The following is a 14,311-nucleotide window of genomic DNA, read 5'->3' as shown; positions in this document are numbered from 1 at the left end:
GTTGAACATTTATTCAATGTTCTATGACAGTGCTACAAGTGGATGAGCCCTACAAAGTTACCAGCTGACTATGCATTTAGTTGCATTGTTCAAGTTTCTTTCCCAGATTGTTTCAGACACACAGGACAGGGGGGTGGCAGGTATATTGACATTTTTTTTTTACAATGCCACAGTTTGCAGAGGGTTACTGTCCTCTGCCTATGATGTGGCCTTGTGCTGTTTAAAACTTTTCTATATTGGTCCCAAACTGATTGTTGTAAGCAGGCAAGTAAATTGTAAACTGATTTTGTCTACATACATCACAAAATCAATAACATCTTCCATTAGTAAGTGTAAACTATAATCTAGGTTGGCCCCCCCCCCTCCCGGAATTTTTTTGGATCCTAGATCGTCTCGGTGCGTTTTGGGGTTATTTCCTGCCTAAGACTATTTTTGTCTGAAATAAGCCCTTTTTTTGCTTGAAGTTTTTTCTTCGCTGGTGAGCCACTTGCTGACATTTTGCAGCCGATTTTTTTGTTTACATAGACACCTGTGGCGTAGTGATAATGTTACATTAACACCGTTAAACAGTTTTCGGTACATGTGGTATTTAGGTTAGAAACCACTAAAACAGCCGACCGTCTCGGTAGTAATTATACATTTTATGAAATCCAAACATTTTCTTTTTTTTTCTTTTTTTTTTTTTGAAGAAATGCGTGAGAAATTACTAAGTCAGCATGAGACCGTCATTGATGGCAAAGAATAAGCCACCTTAAAACATACTTAAATCAGAAGATTTACTGAAACAAAATAATGTGTACAGAAAAAGCATTACCTTTCTTCTGTTAGAAACAGTTATCTGACACTTAAGTAAACATGTGATGCTGAAGCAAATCATCATAAATATGCAGTTATGATATGCAATCAGAATGCCTCTTTTGTTTTGAGACAGAAGGCTAGAAAAAAGCAATAAAGACTTTTTTGGATTACAAAGGAAAACTTTCTATAACAAATATTTCAGTTAAAACAAGAGGGCCTGAAAGGCCCAAAGTGGCTCACCTGAGATTCAAAGGAGGCCATGTTTTTCAACAGACCAGATACATTTTCGTACACATCCAAAATATCATTAATACAAATATTCTAATAAAGTATGTAATATTTTTTAATATTTTGAATTGTGCAACATCTTTGTGTTCCATTCAGCCGAATCACGAAACGCTTGAATATTAGCGCAAATATAATAAGTGCATGAACAACACGGAGAATATCGGGCAGACGAATAATGCCGACGTAATCCAAATTGAGGTAAAGTCTAAAACCTGTACGAGACCATATCGGACTACGCTTTGTTAAAAAGCGAAACAGCCGATGTCAATAGCTTTTTTTTCTGGATTGGGAATTTTGTAGCAAATTTTTGGAAAAAAGTATACTTTTTGCCATTTGGAATATAGCCGAATTTTTGCTATAAAATCGGGCCAAAAAAACCTGATTTACCCTCTGTGTTAAAGGGGCCTTTTCACTGATTTTGGCATGTTTTGAAGTTTGTCATTAAATGCTTTATATTGATAAATGTTAACATTGGATATTAAAATCTCCAGTAAACTTGAGTGTTCACAAGCTTTTTTACTATATAAATATAAGGAACTAGAGCTTTGTCACAGACGTGACGAATACCCCCACATGCCGCATTGACACATAATATTTTGCATGTCGTCTTCACAAAAAACAGCGGACACCATGCTCAATTTTTAAAACGCAGTAAGTGACCCCTTGACCTAGTTTTTGACCCAGAAAGGCCCATGTTCTAACTTGGCCTTAAGATCATCTCCATAAAACTTCTGACTAAGTTTGGTGAAGATCGGATGTAAACTACTTGAATTAGAGAGCGGACACCATGCTGAATGTTAAAAAACGCACTAAGTGACCCCGTGACCTAGTTTTAGGCCCGGAATGGCCCATGTTCAAACTTGTCCTAGAGATCATTTAGATAAAACTTGTGACCAAGTTTGGTGAGGATTGGATGAAAACTACTTGAATTAGAGAGCGGACAACATGGTGAGGTTTAAAATGCACTAAGATACCCTGTGACCTTGTTTTTGACCCGGCATGACCCATATTCAAACTTGTCCTAGACATTATCAAGAAACAACTTCTGACCAATTTTGGTGAAGATTGGATGAAAACTACTTGAATTAGAGAGCGGACAACATGGTGAAGTTTAAAACACACTAAGTGACCCAGTGACCTAGTTTTTGACCCGGCATGGCCCATATTCGAACTTGACCTACACATCATCGAGTTACAACTTCTGACCAAGTGTGGTGAAGATCGGATTTAAACTACTTGAAATAGAGAGCGGACACCATGCTCAATGTGTAAAACGTACTAAGTGACCCCGTGACCTAGTTTTTGACCCGGCAAGGCCCATGTTCGAACTTGGCCTTAAGATCATCTAGATACAACTTCTGACCAAGTTTGGTGAAGATCAGATGAAAACTACTTGAATTAGAGAGCGGACAACATGCTGAATGTTTAAAACGCACTAAGTGACCCCGTGACCTAGTTTTTGACCCGGCAAGGCCCATGTTGGAACTTGGCCTAAAGATCATGTAGATACAACTTCTGACCAAGTTTGGTGAAGATCGGATAAAAACTACTTGAATTAGAGAGCGGACACTTAATACGGACCGACAGACAGACCGACCGACCGACCGACAATTCACTCCTATATACCCCACTTTGTTTGTGGGGGTATAAAAAGACCCCCACCTGGCGGCCATGTTTTTTTTACCGATCCAAACCATTATCGAACTCAACTGTCCTATCCAGGTGTGGTAGTGCGGTCTCCTTCGCTTACGCAAATAATCCGGTCACAGGACGGTTACAAGTTATGTAACTTTGTGAGCACTTATGTAATGCGGAAATATTTATTTGACGAACTCTTATTTCCGGTCAGGATGACTATTCTGACTGGTTGTAATTCAATTAACTAAAGGCGTTCAGTCAGGGACGCCTAAATACACTCAAAGAATTTATTTATAAGTGAAAACCAAGGCAGCTTTAACAAAATAACTAACTTCTATTCCAAGAACTCGGAAAATGAAGAACAATGACAGAAAATTAAGAACAGGTACAAGCCAAGTCTAAAGAATCTAAGTATCGTTACAAAAATGAACAACATACAGCAAATACCTTAATGAATGTAAAAAGAATGCTGGTGTTTAAAATAATTTAGAGTTTAATTATTTCAAAATTCCAACCTTTTACAAGAGCTGTTAACTTTTCAAGAAAGCATCAAGAGATGTTTAAATCAGCCAAAACAGCTTATTTTATACAGTTCAGAAGAGATCAATGGCAGAGTAGTCAATTTTCCCTCAGAACAGTTCATTTATCAATGATCAATATCTTCCCAAATTCCAGAGCAGAACTAAAAATAGATTACTGAACCAGGTTAAACAAATACTGCCTAAATACTGCAAAACCATGTACATGTTGTCTTTCTTTCAGTTATCTCTTAGTTGAAAGGCTTATCATTAGTGTTTATGACTAAAACAGTTATTTTAACTATGAAAATTCTGTGTTATGAAAAATTACATAATACAGTTAATGTCACATAATATTGACATAATAAAACCAAACTTTACTACACAGGAAACCAATGATCTGACCAAATTTCATGAAGATTGAGCAAACTAGAAAGTTAACAAGATTTTACTATAGCCATACATAGCCATATAAGGAAAAATGCCCCGCTCCTTGGCAGCCATGTTTTTCAAGCAAATGTATCCATTTTCAAACTCATCCAAGATATCATTGAGACCAATCTTCTGACCAAATTTCATGAAGATTGGACAGTAAATGTGGCCTCTAGAGTGTTAACAAGGTTTTACTATAGCCATATAAGGAAAACTGCCCCGCCCCCTGGCGGCCATGTTTTTTCACCGATCTGGACCATTTTTGATCTCCTCCGAGATATCAATGAAATCAATGTTTTGACCAAGTTTCATGATGAATGGGCAAAAATTGTGACTTCTAGAGTGTTCACCAATGTTTTTCAACGGACCGGAACCATTTTTGAACTCAACCAACATATCATTTAGACAAACATTTTGACAAAGTTACATGAAGATTGGGCATCAAATGTGACTTCTACAGTGTTCACAAGGTTTTTCTTTTTTTTGACCTAGTGACCTAGTTTTTGACCCAGCATGACCCAGTTTCGAACTCAGTTGAGGTATCAATGGGACAAATGTTCTGACCGAATTTCATGAAGATCAGACAATAAATGTGGCCTCTAGAGTGTTCACAAGGCAAAATGTTGACGACGCACGACTGACGACGGACAAAAGGCGATCACAAAAGCTCACCATGACATGAGCACGTTGTGCTCAGGTGAGCTAAAAAGATAACCCTCGGTAGGCTCAAACCACTGACCCCTGGAGTCCTAGATTAAAAAGTCTCCCATTTAGACCACTCGGGCATCCTTCCGTAGTCAATGTAGTGTTTTTCCCAGGAGGGCAAAGGGGCATGGCGCATTACTTTCAAAAAGGGCATTTTAGCGCGCAGTTAAGGCAAAAAAGGGCAAAAGCTTTCCATGAATACCTGAATTAGGGAGAAACATGTAATCGCATCAGAGGCATTTGTGGAAAAAAAAAATATAAACAAGCACATTTAATGGTAATTGATGTATTTAACTTACTTTGATTTATATTAATATATTAACATTGCAATGTACATTTAAGTTCCATGCTGTTTGAATACACTGTACAGCACGACAAACATAATAAAGCAATATATGCATATGAATCTGATCATACACAGATGCACTAACATATAAATGAAACCATGTTTGTCTTATCCCATTTTCTAACAATAATCTTGTCAGATGTTTAACATTGCGAGTAAACTGATCGCTAACAATATGCAAACACTTGTTTCTGTGACATACATCCACTGAGTAGATTACATATAAATATGTTCTTGCTATCTAAAACATTTTTATACATTGTTGATTATCACAGACATTTCATTAATTCCTTCTAAATGTATGATCTCCATCGATCGTTTACGACGTTATTTGCCATTTTTTGCCGAGTCACAATTTAATTCTGTATGTCCGCCATCTTGTTTAAATGATGTAAGCAACAGGTGCGCATAGCAACGTAAAATCGTATAATACGTCCGCCTAATACGCGATAATCGCGATTCGCATTTTATTTAATTAGTATACCTCTCAGTAATTATTTCAATAATTAATTATCTTAAAGACGATAATGATTAAGAATTAATTTGTTTGTGATTTTAAATGTAAATATGCGTAAAAATATATGTTTTTATATACAGTAGACTCTCTGAATACCGGAACTCTCCCAATTCCGGACGGTCGGGCCAGTTCCGTATTTTCTCATTCTATTTCTTTGTTAAAAAATGTTGAATAAACCGAACTCTCTGAAAACCGGAAACCGGACGGGTACAGGGCTTTTCATCCTTATATAACAGAGGCCGATATTCGGCTCCTTCCCAATTCTAAAAAGCCTTATTTTTTCCCAACTCTGGCTGAAAGACTTCCCAAAAAAAACGATTGAAATTCCCCTGAAAATCAAAAAAATAAACACAGCGGATAGTGTTTTGTAGCCAAGTTACTATTCGGTATAGTTTTACTGGTCTTGTAGATGATTGTAATTTCATTGAAAGCTTCCACGAGCGATAAACAAAGATGAAGGTTTATTTTGCGTAATTGTTGTCTGGTATCGATTTTTTCGCTACCAGTTCAGTTCAGGTATTTCCCCACTACCGCTAAGCCGAATTTTAATTGTATTTGTGTACCAGTCTAGAACAGAATATTGCGTAGTACGGGTTTTATTGTCGGTTTTTGCACGAGGGCCGCAAGGGAGGTCACCAGTGTCATCGCTGAATTTTCAGTTTGAAAAGAGATAACTTTTAGTTTACTGTTCAAAAACTGCTGTTACCTGTTGAAAAGTTTATCTGTTTGAAAATATAGCTGGCCAATCTTTGAAAAGAACATTTCCAGGTCATTAATTCATAACAAAAATAAAGTTCAAACCATTATTGTGACTGTTTAAAATTGATTAAATGATTTACCTGTGATGAAATGCTTTAAAAGTTTTTTTCCCAAAATGGCCATTTATCGCGCTTAAATTTCCCAATTTGCAAGGCTAGGGCTTCTTCCCAATTTCCAGATGAAAAGCCCTGGGGTATCTCCGTAAATTTGGTCATTTTCAACGTAAAATACATTGAGTATACCGGACGGTCTAAATTCTCAAGATGCCCGAGGCGTGAAAATAACAATACCTAGTCAGCACAACGAGTGCGGTGTCACACATTTTGCTCGCGCAATTATCGATAATCGGATTAAACATACCATAAAGGTGTCAAGTCGTTACCGCGCTATGGGAGTCCGATTAAGTAATGTAAAACAAACTGTGAATGTCTATAATAGACGTGCGGTAACACCAAAAAGTGATTGACTCGATCGTTTTATTAATTATTTATTATCGCCTATGATAAACAATTTAATTGAAAAATTAATGCACGCCGTTGCGACGATCACTTTCTTGTGATCTTCTCGGGTATTTTACGTTAGAGGATAAGATAAAGCTCACGGAATCAACTGCTCAATCAAAACCATCTCTGAAGGCACTCGGCGAGCGCTTCAAGATCGGGAAGTCAGCGGTCGGCGACATCTTGAAGAAAAAGAACGTCTACCAGGAGATTTTGAGATTATGAATATCTAAAAAAATAATTATGACGCTGTTTTTTGCTTGTGTGTATGTTTTTTGAAATGTGGTACATGTATGTATTGAATAATAAATCGTGTATCTACAACAATCTTATTTGTGTCGTCACTCGCCTATATGACAAATGCCACGTACGTACATGTATAAAGCACCACGCTTACTTTGGGATTAATCAAAACAAGTCGGTATGGATTTTTTTTTGCTTTTAATCGATTTAAAACACATTTTTTTAAGAATGCAATTAACATCATCAGTACCTGCGTACAGTTATCACATGGTACATGTAAATGTATATAGTTTGTTTTATTTTAATGTGATTCTGTACACAATGCATACCATGTATATTTCGGCAATATGAAAACTCTTGGTAAACCGGAAGTCTCTGAAAACCGGACGATCAGGCCGGTCCCGAGACCGTCCGGTTTACAGAGAGTCTACTGTAATTGAATTATGCATGAAAAGTCTCCGAAGTAACAGTTCACAATTTTATCGTGGAGGAGTACACATCACCGACCGATTATTGCGCTTGGTATAACACAGCCTCTGACATTATTGATTTGATATTGACCAGGGGTTATTCACCCATGACTAATTCACAACCGTGCGAATCTTCACTGCCTTGGGGCGATAATCTGATACTAGTCGGCTTAGAAGTTTGGTCAAGGGGCAATTAAGATGTTGTCGATAAGGGCGGAAAACAGCGGGTGCTCATAAAAGGGCCTTTGGAAAGGGCAGCGTGGCGCTAAATGGCTTTGAAAGGGGGCAGCGTGGCAATACAAAAAAGGGCATGGGGCCGCGCCACGCTAAACCGGCCTGGGAAAAACACTACAATGTCAGGTGTATATTTCCTCACAAAAATCATTACTAAAACGAAAATTTGAGAATCTTAAACAATTTTTTTCAATTTTGTCAATTTACCCAAACATGAAAAGGCCCCTTAAATAAAACTAGTGTGTTAACAAGATTTTACTATAGCCATATAAGGAAAAATGCCCCGCCCCTTGGAAGCCATTTTTTTCAAGCAAACAAAATTATTTTCTAACTCATCCAAGATAATATTGAGACCAATCTTCTGACCAAATTTCATGAAGATTGGACAATAAATGTGGCCTCTAGAGTGTTAACAAGGTTTTACTAAAGCGATATATAGACATATAAGGAAAAATGCCCCGCCCCTGGTGGCCATGTTTTTTAATGCAACAAAAACCATTTTCAAACTCATCCAAGATATCATTGGGACAAATCTTCAGACCAAGTTTCATGATGATCGGAAAATAAATGTGACCTCTAGAGTGTTAACAAGGTCATACATTTCAATATAATTAAAAATAAAAGTTGAGAAGAACATGTGTCAAAAGTCTTAAATAAACCAGATATTTAATTCTGAAATCGAAAATGTCTGTAAAGTCGAATTTGCCAGAATGTATATCATGCATGTACAATGTCAATCTTAATTTAGTTTAATGGTTGTTTTTTAATTTCTGCAGCGATGTCTATTCATACGACACACAAACACTAACTCCGATCCTAATAAAAAGACAATTCTTCGGTTATTGTAGGAAAATATGTACGAAATATCTTCGTCACCATCAGCTCGGAGGCCTAATTTGTCTTTGCTGCATTTTATGAAATTCGTCTTCAATGTCTTTCCTATTTTGTGTTATTGTAACATGTATTTATCAATATATTACAATTTAACACATATAAAAATTGTATAGTCTTGCTTTAATCGTTTGACAAAAGAATGCCATATTGTACAGTATCATCAAACAATAAAAAACATATTCAAAAGTTTGCTATCTTCCAGAATGTAAAACTATCATTTATAATTAATTCCACTTAATCTTCTTGTGCTTAAAAAACATATTTTAAAAAGGGAGACAACTCTGTCAATTCAACATAATTTTTCAAAAGCCATTTTGCAGTTACTTCCCTTGACATACTAAACTAGAGTGTTCACAAGCTGCTTTACTATATAACTATAAGGAAAATGACCCCCCCCCAGCGGCCATGCTTTTTTACCGATCCAAACCATTTTCGAACTCAACTGTCATATCCAGAAAACACATGTTCTGACCAAATTTTATGAACATTGGACCCAAAATGTGACTTCTAGAGGGTTCACATGTTTTCACTATATATATAGAGAGAAAACTGCCCCGCCCCCTGGCGGCCATGTTTTTCACCGATCTGGACCATTTTCGAACTCCTCCGAGATATCAATGAAACCAGTGTTTTGACCAAGTTTCATGATGATTGGGCAAAAATTGTGACTTCTAGAGTGTTCACAAGGTTTCTCTATAGCCATATAAGGAATACTGCCCCGCCCCCTGGCAGCAATGTTTTCCAATGGACCAGAACCATTTTTGAACTCAACCAACATAATATTAAGACAAACATTTTAACAAAGTTACATGAAGATCGGGCATCAAATGTGACTTCTACAGTGTTCACAAAGTTTTTCTTTTTTTTGACCTAGTGACCTAGTTTTTGACCCAGTTTCGAACTCAGTCGAGGTATCAATGGGACAAATGTTCTGACCAAGTTTCATGAAAATCAGACAATAAATGTGGCCTCTAGAGTGTTCACAAGGCAAAATGTTGACGACGCACGACGGACAAAAGCTCACCATGAGCAAGTTGTGCTCAGGTGAGCTAATAACAAGAGCACCGTATAACGGGTGCCTTGCTTGGCTACGGGTATAGTTTTGAATAAATGAAAGCTTGTCAGATTATTTTTTTAAAGGTCACAGTGACCTTGACCTTTGACCTAGTGACCCAAAAATAGGTGTGGCGTGTAGAACTCATCAAGGTGCATCTAAATATGAAGTTTCAAAATTGTAAGTGGAAGCAATTTGATTTTAGAGCCAATGTTCAAAACCTTAACAAAATGTTAAGGTTTTAGCACGACGCGGATGTCGGACGACACAACGAGCTGGCCTTGACCGGTGAATCATGACAGCCCTACTAACATGTACCTTGGGTATGGTAAATATACTAAAACATACCTGGGAATTTTAACGCTAAATAGGTAGTTGTGGGCTTTTTTAAAAATTAATTATGTTCACATTTATGTCAATTTTCTGTTAAATGGCCTCTATATTATCGGAACTCATCCTAAAAAAGCATCTTGATGCAGTTTTTTTTTTAAAGAGAAGTTTGTTTAAAATAAACAATATTGATTTACAGTAATTGGTAGGTCGTTTGTTGTGCTCAGGTGAGCTAATAACAAGAGCACCGTATAACGGGTGCCTTGCTTGGCTACGGGTATAGTTTTGAATAAATGAAAGCTTGTCAGATTATTTTTTTAAAGGTCACAGTGACCTTGACCTTTGACCTAGTGACCCAAAAATAGGTGTGGCGTGTAGAACTCATCAAGGTGCATCTAAATATGAAGTTTCAAAATTGTAAGTGGAAGCAATTTGATTTTAGAGCCAATGTTCAAAACCTTAACAAAATGTTAAGGTTTTAGCACGACGCGGATGTCGGACGACACAACGAGCTGGCCTTGACCGGTGAATCATGACAGCCCTACTAACATGTACCTTGGGTATGGTAAATATACTAAAACATACCTGGGAATTTTAACGCTAAATAGGTAGTTGTGGGCTTTTTTTAAAATTAATTATGTTCACATTTATGTCAATTTTCTGTTAAATGGCCTCTATATTATCGGAACTCATCCTAAAAAAGCATCTTGATGCAGTTTTTTTTTTAAAGAGAAGTTTGTTTAAAATAAACAATATTGATTTACAGTAATTGGTAGGTCGTTTGTTGTGCTCAGGTGAGCTAATAACAAGAGCACCGTATAACGGGTGCCTTGCTTGGCTACGGGTATAGTTTTGAATAAATGAAAGCTTGTCAGATTATTTTTTTAAAGGTCACAGTGACCTTGACCTTTGACCTAGTGACCCAAAAATAGGTGTGGCGTGTAGAACTCATCAAGGTGCATCTAAATATGAAGTTTCAAAATTGTAAGTGGAAGCAATTTGATTTTAGAGCCAATGTTCAAAACCTTAACAAAATGTTAAGGTTTTAGCACGACGCGGATGTCGGACGACACAACGAGCTGGCCTTGACCGGTGAATCATGACAGCCCTACTAACATGTACCTTGGGTATGGTAAATATACTAAAACATACCTGGGAATTTTAACGCTAAATAGGTAGTTGTGGGCTTTTTTTAAAATTAATTATGTTCACATTTATGTCAATTTTCTGTTAAATGGCCTCTATATTATCGGAACTCATCCTAAAAAAGCATCTTGATGCAGTTTTTTTTTTAAAGAGAAGTTTGTTTAAAATAAACAATATTGATTTACAGTAATTGGTAGGTCGTTTGTTGTGCTCAGGTGAGCTAATAACAAGAGCACCGTATAACGGGTGCCTTGCTTGGCTACGGGTATAGTTTTGAATAAATGAAAGCTTGTCAGATTATTTTTTTAAAGGTCACAGTGACCTTGACCTTTGACCTAGTGACCCAAAAATAGGTGTGGCGTGTAGAACTCATCAAGGTGCATCTAAATATGAAGTTTCAAAATTGTAAGTGGAAGCAATTTGATTTTAGAGCCAATGTTCAAAACCTTAACAAAATGTTAAGGTTTTAGCACGACGCGGATGTCGGACGACACAACGAGCTGGCCTTGACCGGTGAATCATGACAGCCCTACTAACATGTACCTTGGGTATGGTAAATATACTAAAACATACCTGGGAATTTTAACGCTAAATAGGTAGTTGTGGGCTTTTTTTAAAATTAATTATGTTCACATTTATGTCAATTTTCTGTTAAATGGCCTCTATATTATCGGAACTCATCCTAAAAAAGCATCTTGATGCAGTTTTTTTTTTAAAGAGAAGTTTGTTTAAAATAAACAATATTGATTTACAGTAATTGGTAGGTCGTTTTACGACATCGGATTTTGGGTGGGAACACAAATAGAGGACAGTCTTATATCAATCAGGTAAGTATACTTACCATACCTGGGGTACATGCAAGTAGTACCCGAGCCGACAATGACCAATCTGCAACACTACTGGTAATGCAATATATCTTTGAATACAAATATTGTTATTTGCATTTACTAAATTGGAAACAAAAGTCTTTAAGATGCCAAATATTTAAGATGCCGAAAGGACAAGAACATAGCATACGGATAGACATGCTAAGACTTTTGTCTCTTGACTCTTGTTTATTTAGGGTTAACATAAACTCAGATCTAGTTGACAATAATTATGCAAATATGGTATGCATTATGCTTAATCGCTTTTGACATTAGAATGCAGAAAATAACATGATTATAAGAATAATGTATACAATCTATTTTAAAACTCATACTGGACAACTAAACAAATACCCCACCCACTATAATTTGAAATTGGAATACGCACCTGTTTGTTTACATTGACAATATTTGAAGTGTGTACTTTTAAGACAGGATAAGGGCTCCGAACACTCAAATTAGTTTTGAGATGCTCATCTTCCGTTGTTATCGTCACATATCTTCAGAAATAAGACATCGCTTGTCATGAACTTTGTCAGCACTTCATGCGTGTAATTGTTTTGTTTTGAGCGGCTAAAAATGGACGATTAAACGTACCCGCACGTGACGTATTTGGAGCAATGTGATTGGCTAGTGGCTATGCAACAATTTCGCAACCAATCGTGATACAGGTCACAATATACTAAATAGTTTCCCTATATAATTTAATGTAAAAGCGACAACTTTGAGCGAAAATAAATTCAACATTTTGCACATAGAGACCCCCATAACCATACCTTTTCTTAAAGGCCATTTTAAGCGGAATCGATTTATGCAATAAAAAAGATATGTCATGTTCAAACCAAAAAAGAACTTGACGCTAATCAAAATCGACTGTTTTGCAACTTTTTTTTCGGTCGTTTCTTAGTGGAATGTAACCTTTTTCAGTGCAAGGCTTTACTAAAGTCTCCAAGTTTATCATATTTCAGGGATTCGGTCGTGAACACCTATTTATGCCCTACCATTATCTCCGAAAGATAAAACCCGAACAATAGTTTAAGATGTAAAACATGCCTTCGAGTCAACTATGATATTTTTTTAGAGAGTACAGCCCTACATGAAACGAGTATTTAGTATATTGTAACCTACATCGGCTATCTCGGATTCCTCCGTATGAAATAAATCGTCTGCTGAACCAGAGTGTTTCGCAACATTATAAGTCGTAATATACTAAATAGTTTCCCTATAAAATTCAATGTAAAAGCGACAACTTTAAGCGAAAATAAACAGGCCCGTACCCAGGCACTGGACCCAGGGGCCCGGGCCCCCCCCCCAGCTGGCTGTCGAGTTATGATTTTTTTTAATAATGGGCCTCTTGCAAATTTTTCTCACATGAAAGGGCCCGAAGTACACTTCCCCGCAATACAAATGCGCAGACTAGTTAATATCACAAAATAAGGTTTGTATAAGCATTAAAATTCTCCCCGGTTGCCCCCCCCCCCAGTCAAAAAATCCTGCGTACGGCCCTGTTGAAACTTTAGATTCTCTTTGATTTCAAAGAGAAAATACTAGTTGGTTATATGTCAGTGACTGACATATAACCATAATAGTATTTTATCTTTGAATTCAAACCTCCTCTAGAGTCATACTTTATGATACATTTCTCTGAAAACTGTGTTGTAGATGATAAACATTTTATTATGAATTTTCTTTGAAACTTTAGAGGAGATTTGATTTCAAAGAGAAAATACTAGTTGGTTATATGTCAGTGACTGACATATAACCATAAAAGTATTTTATCTTTGAAATCAAACCTCCTCTAGAGTCATACTTTATGATACATTTTTATGAAAACTTTGTTGTAGATGATAAACATTTTATTATGAATTTTCTTTGAAACTTTAGAGGAGGTTTGATTTCAAAGTGAAAATACTAGTAGGTTATATGTCGGTGACTGACATATAACCATAATAGTATTTTCTCTTTGAAATCAAACCTCCTCTAGAGTCATACTTTATGTTACATGTCAATGAAAGTTTTTGATTTTCAAAGGTTTCTTTTCCTTCTTCATAAAATATCATACATTTCCGAAATCTAAAGCTTTAAAGATGATTGTGAATTTCACACAAATGGTTAAAGCTTTAGACTTCAGAAAGGTGCTGATTTACTTGTTATATACAATAAATTTATAGCACAAAATAAGGTTTTTATACGCATTAAAATTTACCTTGAACTGTGCCTAATAAAAAAGTCTATTCGGGCCACGCCAGTCAAAATTTCCTGGGTACGGCCCTGAATAAATGCAACATTTTGCACATAGAGACCCCCATAACTATACCTTTCCTTAAAGGCCATTCTAAGCGGAATCGATTTATGCAATAAAATATATGTAATGTAGAAACCAAGAAAGATCTTGACACAAACCAAAACGCCCGTTTTTGCAACGTTTTTTGTCCGGCCGTTTTCTAGTGGAATGTAAACTGTTTCAGTGCATTGTTTTACTATAGTCTCTAAGTTGTCCACGTTCAGGGATTTTGTAGTGAACACCTATTCATGTTCTTCCACTATCTCCAAAAGATAAAACGAGAGCGCCG

The 14,311-nt window shown here is 36.5% G+C and overlaps 1 protein-coding gene across 1 annotated transcript in view; it reads right to left on the bottom strand.

Moving 5' to 3' along the window:
• LOC127865158 (regulator of G-protein signaling 12-like) overlaps positions 1-12,345 on the bottom strand; it is a 168,068-nt gene extending 155,723 nt beyond the window's left edge. Inside the window, exon 1 of the mRNA XM_052405061.1 lies at positions 12,127-12,345. The gene's annotated coding sequence lies outside the window, so the exon portion shown is untranslated. The remainder of the gene's footprint in view (positions 1-12,126) is intronic.
• Between the last annotated feature and the right edge of the window lie 1,966 nt (positions 12,346-14,311).

This window comes from Dreissena polymorpha, chromosome 1 (genome assembly GCF_020536995.1).
Source record: "Dreissena polymorpha isolate Duluth1 chromosome 1, UMN_Dpol_1.0, whole genome shotgun sequence".
In the NCBI taxonomy this organism is placed as follows: Eukaryota; Metazoa; Mollusca; class Bivalvia; order Myida; family Dreissenidae; genus Dreissena; species Dreissena polymorpha.
The sequence above is the reverse complement of the archived record's forward strand: the minus strand, read 5'-3'. Positions and strand labels throughout refer to the sequence as shown.